Source organism: Aphelocoma coerulescens, chromosome 20 (genome assembly GCF_041296385.1).
Source record: "Aphelocoma coerulescens isolate FSJ_1873_10779 chromosome 20, UR_Acoe_1.0, whole genome shotgun sequence".
Taxonomy (NCBI): Eukaryota; Metazoa; Chordata; class Aves; order Passeriformes; family Corvidae; genus Aphelocoma; species Aphelocoma coerulescens.
Genome location: NC_091033.1, coordinates 9,512,801 through 9,524,579, shown reverse-complemented (window position 1 = coordinate 9,524,579; position 11,779 = coordinate 9,512,801). Strand labels below are relative to the sequence as shown.

Below are 11,779 nucleotides of genomic sequence, written 5' to 3'. Positions count from 1 at the left end.
AACACACTCACATAAACACCTCTGGATCCACCTACTTCATTTACACTGCATTGCCATACCTCCTGTCTTTTGACATCTGGACACATGCAGATGTTACACCTTTGCTGCACAAGTGCAGAGAGGACCAGGACTGGTTTTCTGTATCTAATCCAAGGATCCTACCCAAGGCGATCTGGGGAGCAAAACCACCTCCCATTGCTGAAATGTGTCCTCAGTGGGAAATTTCAACAGAGATATGAGCAGTAGCCCTGGTTTTGGCCAAGATGAGATTGTTGGAAAACCTCCTGGAGTGGCTTCCACTGGAAACCTTGTGATGCTGCAGAGCTGACACTGCAGCCACTCTCACTCTGGGTTCCCCTCAGTATCAGGGAAATGTCATTTCACACACACCAGCATCACCCAGCGTGTGACAGAACCCCCAAACCTGGTGGCTGTGAATTGGATTTAAGGTGCTCTCTCCCAGGACCTCGCTGCACCTCTCCAGGCAGCAGGCAGGGCAAGCAGCAAGGCTGAGCCTCATTATCTCTCTGCTTGGCACCAGCCATGGGGGGAATGCGGTTCTGGAATGTCTGTGCACCTCGCAGCCTGGGAGTGAGCTCTGCCATGGAGGCTCAGCAGCAGACATTATATTTTAGAGATCCACACTGTTTCCCTTACTGGAGGCTCATGAACTCATTTTGGAAACGTGGGAAAAGAGCAAGACTCACTGCTGTGAGAAATGCTTTATTCTAACCAAAAAGAAATTTGACAATTATTGCAAAATGAAATCCCAAACCAGCTTTTTTATTCGCTCCTGCTCAGTGACCCCTGCTTATCACCTTTAGATGTCTGAATGTACAGCAGGTACCAACAATACCAGGTTTACAACCTAATACACAGACCAAAGTTCCCACACTGCAAATTGCCTTCAAGAAAAGCAATATCTGCCTCCACAGGTCTAGAGCTGCTGTAAAGCAAGATATTTCTCTTTTTTGTCATTTCTGTAATGTCTTGGATTCCCTATATATCTGAAATAAAGAATTCCTGAAAAAAAAATTACCGTGCCTACATAAGTACACGTTGATTTTTAGGCTCAAATTAGAGTTTTCTGCTCCCCAGCACCACTCATACCCAAATGTATTTTTCTATTTTATTCACACTAACTCCCACAAAGACAACAGGAATTAAAACAAGCCAAATGGTTCTTTATCTTTTCTTAAACTCATTTTGAATTTTAATCTCTGCTACACAAGCTTTGATGGCTGAAATAATTTAAAACAATGCTTTGACTCAAAGGGACAAAGAAATCATGCAATTGAACATCAAAATTATAATTCCTTCCTCTTGGTTTTGACAGGGTTTTGATAGAGTAACGCACTGGCTTACAATGAGGAGATTCAAGAAGCTCACTCTATTTTTTTTTTTTCTCTGTATAGAGAAAGGAAAAGGAGGAGGAAAAAAAGCCACTTGGCACTCCATTAGCAGCCGGTCCTTCACTTTGTTTTAATGAGCAGAGCTGTTGGCTGCGGTGACGCACGCTGCTAGAAGTCCGTCCCTGCAAGCCCGAAGCTGCTCCTCTGTTTACACTGACACCACTAATGGGGCTGGAGCAGACGCGCTTGGGGTGTGTGGAGAGAGCTCCCAGACCGGCTAGCTGGCAATAAATACTTCCCTGTCAAAAATCGGCGCTGACTCATGGGACTAAAATTAGGCGGGTGCTGCATCTGACTGGAGGGCAGAGGCAGTTTAAAAAAGCAGCGTTAACAGGTGTGATTCACGGCAAGAAACGCGGCACTTGGGATTTCTGCCGGTGAAGGTGGACACGGCTGGAAGGTGGGCAAGCCGCAGACGAAGCTGGAACTAAATGATCTTTATGTCCCTTCCAACGCAAACGCTTCTAGGATTGTGTAAGGAAGGGAGATGCTCTGCTGAAATGCAGCAGCCAAGAAGGTCCAGTCTCCTCTCTCAGGTTTGTGTTGCTGGGAAAACACTGAGCTGGAAAGATGAAGATGGATAAGCAAGAGAAGCAAAACAGGAGGTGATGGGAGGAGGAGCAGTGAGCAGGCTGTGGTCCCCCTGCAGCTGTCTCCTGACGCCGTTTCCTTCCCTGTGCCAGGAGTGGTGCAGGTTCCAAGCTGGGAACCCATTTGGCCTATTTGCCCATTTTTCTTATCAAAAGGCTCTGTATAATTCACTAACTGCAGTCATCTGGGAATTGTCTTCAGACTGAGTGTATGGAGAAACGCTTTTGTCAGGTTTCTTTGAGGCTTTTTTCCTTTTTTGAAAACTAAAAGAAAAGTGCAGCCATTTAAAGATTAAAAGAGAATCCATAATCCACAGTAAATGCTGGAGAGTCTCAAAAAATTAGCCCACACATTTCTTACCTAATCTAAAAGCACAGCTCCCACTTGACAGACTTTGAAATATTTCATAACATTTGCAATATTCTCAGCTTCGGCTTTGAAGCTCTCCCCAAAGACTGGGTTTTCCCATGTCTGCATGGATTTATCATCACCTGCCAACATCTGTGCAGATCCTGAACTATTTGGGGAGTTTGGTGCTTTGAAGTGACAATATATCAAAGCCACAACACAATCGCTGCCACCCCCACATCACCCCCAGTCAAATATTGACGTGCCAGGAGGTCCCATTTCCAGCTTGCTCTAAAAACATCTCCTTGCTGAACACAGAGAAAGTTTTGTCTGCTCCTATTCCTTCCTAGAGCTTGGTGGGATTGAGGACACTGCAAGAGTTATAAAATGCCATCTGCCCTTCTCATTGGGTGTGATGCCTCCATGGGATCTCCTGCCTGGATTTGTCTGATACAGAAAATGTTTCTTTATATAAACCAAAGCTGGCACCGCTGGTAATTAAGTTTCCTGAACCAGGACAATGAGACTCCCTTGGGAATCACCATCTGCCCACTGGCTTCCCAGACCTCGGCAGGTTTGTCAGCACTGCCAGATTCTAGAAGACAAAGCCTGAGCTGTGGTTTGCTCACAACTTTCCTCCCATAGGGAAAGCCGAGCCCGGGCTTTGCCTGTTTCACCACACCCAGCCCCAGCTCTCACCTCATCCCACTGCACCCACAGGGGCACTAAGCCCACCTTCCTCAGCACAGCCCCGAGAGAGAGCTTTTCCCAAAGAACACCCAAACTGCCAGGAGGGAGGCAATAACCCAAAGGGAAGCACTTGCATTTTTGCAGCACAGGTTTCCCAGCTGTTTGCACCTGGATGCAGCCATGCACATGCAACAGCCAAGCAGTTGGAGAAAAGCACATCAGGGCCAGGCTGGCACATGGAAACAGCAATTTTCCCAAGTGGAGCAGCTCTGAGTAGCCAGCAAATAATGAAGAGCAAAATTGGAGGCTGGAGCTAAATTGCCTGGGCTTCATTAGTGGGAAGAGGGAGCAGGTGGCTCTGAGCAGTGGCAGGGCTGCAATTCAGGGGATTTCAAAACCAAGATTAAAGTCCTTCACTTCTTTAGTCAGCTCATGTTATCCTTGGGCTTTTCAGCAAGGACTTTGTGTCCATGAGGAGAGTATTGTATTTTATAGGAGCTTAGTTTGATTTACTGGGCACACAGGTAGAGCAGTGTTTGCTTTTGCAGCTGTAATTCATGATGACTTACAAAGAAGAATGATGTTTCTGTACTTCAAGATGAAGGGCTTAGTGTTGTTTTCACTCTTATTTGTACAAAAAGTTTAAAGTGGTGCTGGGTTTGAACAGTTGAAAGTAGAAGCTGGTGTGAAGATCTAAGCACGGAGCCACACACTCCCCTTGGCTCTCCCTGGGCAGTGAAATGGGCTTGTATTAATTCTCAAATAAAGCACCATCATTACATTTTTTTCCTACCTAGCAAGTACCATTTTACAAATGTACATAACATTTCCTGCTGGATTTTTATGTCCCAATCCCCACATTAATTGAACTGTCAGGACCATCCTCCTCTCTCATATTTTAACCAGACTTTTTGGTTTCCCTTGTGCTGCAAGGTGAGTTGAGGACATGATGCCAAACACTTTCTAGCCCCAGCAGCTGAGCTGCAGAACAAATCTGGTGGGGGTGAAAGCTCTCAGGACTCTGGGATGGTTTTGGGGGCAGGTTGGGATGAGCTGAGGCCACTCACAGCCTGGAAGTGTCTGTTCCCATTACACATCCATTGGGAAGTATTCTACAGTGTCTTGGCCTGGGAATGAGCTTGGGATGCACCATCCAGAAGCAAAGGTGAGGTGGTGATGTCCTGCTTCATCACTATGCCCCCTCCATGCCAGGCAGGTTTCACAAGGAGAGACATGCAGTAAAATTGATCCCAGTTATCCCTGCTCTGATCCCAGTTATCACCATGTAAAACCAGCCAGCGTTAGTGCATCACCAGTGCCTGTTGCAGGGGATGCCAGCTCGTTTGCTGTGTGCTAATTAGCAATGCAGGGCCTGTGCCAGCATTTATCTCCTTGGAAAGCTCGGACACGAAGAGCTCAGCCTCTCAGGAGCTCAGGCAAGGCAAAGCTCACCAGAGACCTGCTTTGAGAGCAGCAGCTGGAGAGGGGCAGGATGCCTGAGGAGAAAGAGGAGTTCTGCCAGCAATCCAGGGGGAACAGAGCTCATCCTTACAGCAGGAGGGATGGACCATGGCAGGGCTTTCCAGTGCCACCAGGAGCACTCCTGTGATGGACACCTTAGCTGGAAACCCCAGCCCTGAGCTCGAGCACTCAAACCCAGGGAAGTCACTGGCACTGGATGTTCCTAATTCACCCCCACCTCGAAAGTCTCCTCCTCTAACCAAAAAAGTTTTAAATGAAATAATGATCTCCCAGATGATGTTTTTGTCACCTTTTTGTTGTAGCCTGACACTGGTGCAGTGGCACTGCTGGTCTGCAGAAAGCTCCACGCTGGGCACAGCCCAAGAGCAGCTGTTTGCCCTGGCAGAAAAAGGGAGAGAAAAAATTAATGAGCTTCTCTTCAACTCAAACAATTGCTCTGGCCAATTTTTACAAAGTATGGCTATAAATAACCAGTTCCCTTCCAAAAAGTCCATTCAAAATGACATTTTGCTCCCTAACACCACAATTAGATGTGATAGTAGAGAAATCTTTTCTTTTTTACAAAAACAATTTTGTTCGAAACAATCCTGCCTTGCAAAATAGTTGAATGGTGATAGAAAAGGCATTTCCATTAACAAGTTCAGCTGTTCCACCCCACTATGCTGACAAGCTCTTATCAAATAGCATTCACAAGCATTCCCTGGTAGGAATTGTTTGTAGAACCCTCTCCCTGCATTTACAAAGTCCTTGCAGCTGGATTTTTATCCTGGTTTCTAAAGGAGAAGAGGATTCTGCAACTGTGCTGGTTGAGCTGGCTGCTTCTCATCTTCAGTTCATTACCAGTGTTTAAAAGCACTTATGAGAGGAAGGGTGGGTGGGAGAAAGGGTCTGAAATTGAACTTCTGTGAAAAGTATGGCCTGAGTAAAGTAAATGAAACAGCCAAAAATTGCATTTTCTGCTGGCAATGTGCTGCTGACCAGTCAGCCCATGCTGGTGGACCCGTCTGCATCCATGCAGCTGGAAAACATCCCTCCCTCTGCCCTGTCGCATCTGGACAGGATGGCCAAGGGACAGGATACAGGATCAGGGTTACTGAAATAAAAGAGAACAGATATGAGATAAAGGATACAAACCCATGGGAGATAAAAACTCATTAGCCCTGCTGCTGTGTGAGATGCTGCAGAACAAACCCCCAGAAAGCAGAGCTGGGTAATGGGAGCAGGATGCTGTAAAACATGAATCACAGCCTCCAAATGAGAGAGGGGAAGGCAGGACCACACTCTTCTAATATTCTTTCCTGACAGAAGCAGGAATACTTAGGTGAAAGGTTCAAGGAGCTCTTGTACTTGGAGCTCTGCAAAACACTACGGAGATCTTCAGGGGAAATGTTAAACAAAATTGCAGTCATAAAATACCCAGGATATAAGTACAGGAGTTCTGATTGGAACTGGGTCTGAATGCAGAGCACGTGAGTTTGGGAACAAGGGGGAGGGGACAGGGGGTCCAGAGGTGCATTTCCCAAGGAACTTTCCCCTGACCAGTTCTGGGCTTTGCCATGAGCAGCTCTGTTTAAGCAGTGCTGTGCCACAGGTGAAAACAGGTGGATTTAAAAATTTGGGGCTGATGCATAAAAAGCCATCAGCTTGCCCAAAGGTGTGTCTTATAAAACAAAAATATTCCATTTGATCACTTCTCAAAAGACAGGCAAGGTCATCTGTACCCTGAACTCACGTCTGGAACTTCCCTAACCCACAGTAGGGGGGGAGTCAGGTATTGGGAAGGGCTTCCCCTGGGATAAGGACACTGGAGCCAATTGTGTAGGGAACAGTCGAGCCTCCAATTCTATGAGATTTGTGGGAACAGGAAGGGAAATGATAGATCAGACACAGGTGCATGGAGGAGCAGATTCCTGTGACATCCTGATGCCCTCTCACCCACCCATTTTCCATGATTGGGACTGTCTTAACACGTGAGAGCAACTGGGGGATTTCAGAATGAAATCCCAGCCCTGTTCAGTTCAGGGAGATTTGTGATTATTCCAAATGGCTTCATTGCAGTGACATTTTGCCAAGCTGTACTTAGATTTGTCAAGTGGAGCTTCCACTTCAGGAGACCCTGTGATACCCAGCAGTCCCCAGGGAGCACTGGGCTGTGTTAGGAACCAACGGGAAGCGGGCTCTGATCCCATAGATTGGTGTCTTCACCCAAGCAGTGCTCAGAGAGCCTGGAATCTGGTTATTCTTTCTTCTGCTGGCAGCTTAGGTTTCCTCTTGTAGTCCTATAGAGTCCCTTTTGTCTCAAATTCCCTGCACCACAGGAAACAAAGGGTACAGCTGCTGCTCTCACTGTTTGGGGTCTTCCCTCCACTGCAGTCTCCGTGTCAGGATCAGATAAAAGAAAAAGGCAGAAGAATTTATGGGAGCATTATCAGCTACCTTTGAAAATAAATCAAAGGATGGGACTGTGGAAATGACGTTTGATGACACGGAATTTTGGGAAGGGAGTTTTTTCAAGCCCAGTTGTTTGAATCCTCCATTAAATCCTCTAATGTATTTTTGTGCCTCAGAAATTGGTGGTAATTTAATTCCACTTACTCTTTCTCTCTCCTGGACTGTCATCTTCTCAGGTCCCTTTCTTCCCTTTCAGTCCACTGCTCTGTTGCCGCGGCTCATTTGGACATAACCAAGGCTCTAAGGTTGAACAAACAAAGCCTAAAATAGGACAGTGACTTAACAAAACCAAAAACTCAAAGGCCACATCAAGGCCTTGCTGGCTCCAACACACTGCAAACAGCTGGCTAATGAGAGAAACAGCACCCAGGAACTCACATTTTAAGTAGAAAGGCTCTGGTTTCCTTAAGAACTTGCTCAGCTCTAGGTACTGCTGGTGGCAGTAAGTTCCCCAAGTTATTTGTATCCAAGAGCAGCATCCAGAGCTTCACTTTCAATCTCCTGTTCCTACCAAAGACAAATGGGAGCCAGTGGGGCTCAAACAGAGAGTGAACAGCTGAAGTTGGCAATCAATTCACATTGAGACAAGGATGAACCATGGGCTCCCTTGGCTGCTAAACAAAAGGCACTTCCCTTAACAGAGAATTGCCATCTTCACCAGGCCAGCACTGAAATTCAAGATTAGTTTTACCACCTTCAGCTCTGAAGGGTCCCTTTAGGCTCACAGTCACAGCCCTGCACTGACAGCAGCCAGCACTCGTTGGCTTTACAGGACATGAAGCGTTCTCAGCCTGAGACATCAGCCTCTGGACCTGTCTCTCCAAATGCACCCCTGTTTCTTGGTGAGAGGAGACCCCTAAGCCATGCTGTGGGTTGTATTATGAAAGGAATCTCTGCAAGAAGCTGGGAGGCCTGGCTGCACATGAGCTGCACCTCAGCAGTGTTTGTTCAGGGATATTTCCAGGGAGGATGCTCTGGAGATGTTCCTCCAAGGAGCACGGCACCCTCTCCCCTTCCATAATTTCCTCAGCAGGAATGCACAACAACCACGTTTACTCTTTGCTTGCTTACCCACCAGAGAAAATTTCATTTACTGATCTCACCCTCCCCGTTTTGTTCATTAAATTGTCTTTTCTTATTTCCAGTGATGAGGCTGTTAGGATGGCACTCATGGATGTGTGCAGAGATTTGAAATGTACCCACTTCAAACCCTGCTCATGAGAGGAGTGGGTAGTTAGGCTCAGACATGGTATAAAAAATAATATGCCAGGCCCAAATGTCAAATATAATCACGGGTGATATTAACCTCCCCAGTGAAAGGAATACATCCCTTTATGAAATAACCTGGGTTTAATGTTCAAGATTGCTACAACAGATTAAAAGGCAGCCCCTGATAAGTTGCCTACACTAAAAGCATCATGGAAATTGAAAACATAATGTACCTCACTTAAGTGATTCACACTATTAATATGTAGAGTTTTCTGAGCTATAGTTTTATCAAAGTTGAGCAGGGAGAATAAGTGAGGGGTTTGTTTCCTCATTTCTGAATAACAAAAGAGAACAGATGCATTTATGTCCAGCGAGGAAAGAAGTAAAATTGTTTCTGAGAAATAGAAGTTGACACCTTGAGCAAAATCCATTCTGTGCTGGGTAGATGGAAAGGGAGAGCACTGCTGTTGTGCTGCCCTTTTCCTGAAGAAACCCCTAAACCTGGGTATAATATTTTAATATTCAGAAGCTGAACTGAACCTGAGGTGGCGCTTACCCAGGCCAGGCTTCAAATCTGGTAGGTGATGATGGGGGAAAGACACTTCAGAGCCCCACTTCTCCACGTGTAGGCTGAAAAATCTGGTCACCTGCAGGCTGTAAGGCCGCTTTGCATGAGATAGTAAAAAAATTGTGATCAAAACCCCAAACCAGACACACACTCATCCTTCTCCACACAGACAAAAGGGCAAAGGAAAGGAAAGTAGATATAATAAGTAATTAATAATCTTACTCTAGGTTTTGATGCCAGCAAGTGCTAATTCCTAAGGTAATGCTGACCAAGATGATCTGTGGATGCTTACAAGAGAGGTGAAGTGGTTGATTGTGGGGTGGAGATGCACCCACCACCCACACCTGCACACCATCACCCACTGCTTCCAAACCTTCTGAGATGTAGAAATGTCAGACTTCCTTTCAATTACAGCCTCTCATCACCAATTTCAGTGGCAAGCCTGAGGCTGGCTCTAAGAGCTAAACCATCTTATTTAATCTGCTTGTTGATGTTCCAGATTTAGTGCTGCCAGAGCTGCACCTTCGGTCTACAAAAACATGGCGCAGCTGCTCCCGTTCCCTTAGAGGCTCTTTAATATCCAGGGCTGTTACCTCTTCAGAAATGGTACAGTGTGAGTCCAGAAATCCCTTGCCAGTGCCTCTGCGAGCTGGGGATACAGCTGCCTTAAAGCACCTTTCCAAAGGGACATGGACAGTGAAGTTATTACACCTCGCCCACGGATTCGATGGCTCTTGTGTCGTGTTCACAGCGCTGTGGAACACCTGCATCCAGCTCCTCTTGGCAGAGAAGAGGCCAAAAGCATTTTCTCAGTGCCAAAATGAGAAGGAAAAAACGCAGCACTCTGTGCCACTGTCAGGTTTCTCTCTGCTTTGACAGGACACCACCTGCCCCCATGGGTTTGAAGCTGGCTGTGGAGCAGCACTTTTGCAGCCACTCCTATTTCAAGCCCCTCATGGGACTAGAAAAACTGAGGGCTTGAAGTGAAAGAAGACAAAGGTTCTGGGAAGGTATCCATAGTTATATATGGACAAACTGGTGCTGCAGGTCCAATCATGGAATGTTGGAAGGGACCTTAAAAATCAATGAGGGGGTGCATGGAGGACTTGCTGGTTTTGTACTGAGAGGCAAGAGGGTTTCAGAAATTATGTCCCTTCCCTTCCTTTCAGAAATTATCTCCTCCTGCCCAGGCTCCATCCAGCAGCTCCCTGCCACATGTGATGGGGTTCATACTGCTGCTTGCAAGACTTTACTAGAGCCTTGGGGAGAGAGGCTTGCTCTGTCAACAGACTCAGATAAATACTTGGTACATAGGAGAGTCCTTCCCATTTGTCCTGACTGCCTTAATGACTCAGATACCACCGATCCCAAAGAAATATTGTTTACTCAAATCCCAGTGATCCCTCCCCTACTCAGAGCCCAACACACTCACAGTGGCAATGAGGAGGTTACAGGGATGAAGCCACAGAGCTGTCCCAGCCTCACTTCACAACTAATTTCATGCCAGGTAATAAGCTCATCATTCTTACCTTTTATAGATTCAAACAGGAAAAGAAAAAGCTTCGTCCAGTTCCCAACAGCTCCTCAGTTTGGATGGAAAGTGTTGCCTTTTGGAAGTGTGAGTTATGGAGGAGAGGCACAAAGTAGTGCTGTGCATCCCCAGTGTGCCTGGGGAGGGACCACTCTTCAAAAGTTGATCCTGAGGCAATTAAAGGTCAGATCATTATGGGATTTGTAGTCACAACACTTCATTTGTCTTCATTCCTCTGCTTTGCAGAAAGCTCTTGATATACCCACAAAATAAGAACCCCAATGCACCAAAGAGATTTTGAGCAGCAATAGCCTGTGAAAAAACCTCATGAAGCATTAACATCACAGGACAGGAAAGGCTGGATGGGGGGAAAGAGCTGAAACCTGTTTGGTTCTCCTTTCCCTGAACTGGATGGCTGAACCAGAAGCACTCAGGGTGAATCCACAGATAAGCCACAAAGAAAAATCTTTTCTTTGTATTTAAGTGGACAAACATAAAGGCTGCTCCAAGATGAAGAAGATTTACTCATCTCATCTCTCTACCTGTAAAAGCACCCAGCCCATTTCAAGCAGAATTTCACCATTTCAGCTTCTGCAGGAAAGGCTTTAAAGTGATCAAACACTGCGAAAGCTCTCAGCACCCTCTCTCCTTCCTGTCTGCAGCAAAAAACAGATTTGCATTTTTTCTATGGATTGTTGTTGTTGTCAAATTGAAATCCAGGGATGGAAGATTGGATCCTGCTGAGTTCTGATGACTTTTTTTTTTTCTTGTATCTGAATTTCTGATGGCCAAAGGTATTGAGGAAAACTCACACTGACTTCAGCAATGAAAATTGGACCCTGCATTGGCATCCTGGGGAAGGGATGGGAATAGGTGCCAGTTCAGCAGATTACCAAAAATGTTATCTGTTTTCAGCCTGGAAAGTGAAAAAAAACCAATTCCCGTGTTCACGTACGTTTCTGCCTGTCATTTTGGGATCCATCCACTTTTCCATGCTTTTATTTATAAAGACAGAACCTGCTGAAGCTTAACATGTACTATATGGGAGCCACGTGTGGCTTTTTGACTGTTCAACACCATTAATAACCAGACATTACACATTCAAAATGAGCCTTTATGGAGGCCTCCCCTTCTCTGTTTTTAGTCTCTTTAAATGTCTCTGGCGTGTCTGCCCTGGGGACCACAAAACACAATAAAACATATTCTGTAGCTAATTCATACTAACTGTCATCATTAGGCATTTAACAGGCAATGTCAAGACAATGTCCATGCAGCTGGAAGTGTCTTCACTTGCTGTCTCTCCTAATCAAGAATTAACTCATCTTTCCTCCCACAAGAGAACGTGAGCTTTCTCCTTTCCCACTTTCGAGGCCATTTGTCATCAAAGATTACTCCAGATTTATGACACAGTTTTGCCAGGGCAGGCAGGGTTAGTGGGTTATTTTTCCTGAAGAACAGTGCTGATAGGTCCCTACCCTCTCTCAGTTCTTTGCAAAT

The 11,779-nt window shown here is 45.9% G+C and overlaps 1 long non-coding RNA gene across 3 annotated transcripts; it reads right to left on the bottom strand.

Annotated features, from left to right (window-relative positions):
* Window positions 1-298: 298 nt before the first annotated feature.
* On the bottom strand, window positions 299-9,035 carry LOC138120955 (uncharacterized). 3 transcript variants are annotated; one of them, XR_011156014.1, is made up of 4 exons: window positions 8,974-9,035; window positions 7,119-7,214; window positions 4,813-4,901; window positions 299-3,769 (listed from the first exon to the last, which is right to left on the bottom strand). It is a non-coding gene; the product is annotated as an uncharacterized lncRNA (long non-coding RNA). The 3 variants fall into 3 exon arrangements; XR_011156013.1 differs by lacking the exon at window positions 8,974-9,035 and adding an exon at window positions 8,740-8,831; XR_011156015.1 differs by lacking the exon at window positions 8,974-9,035 and adding an exon at window positions 7,353-7,470.
* Window positions 9,036-11,779: the final 2,744 nt, after the last annotated feature.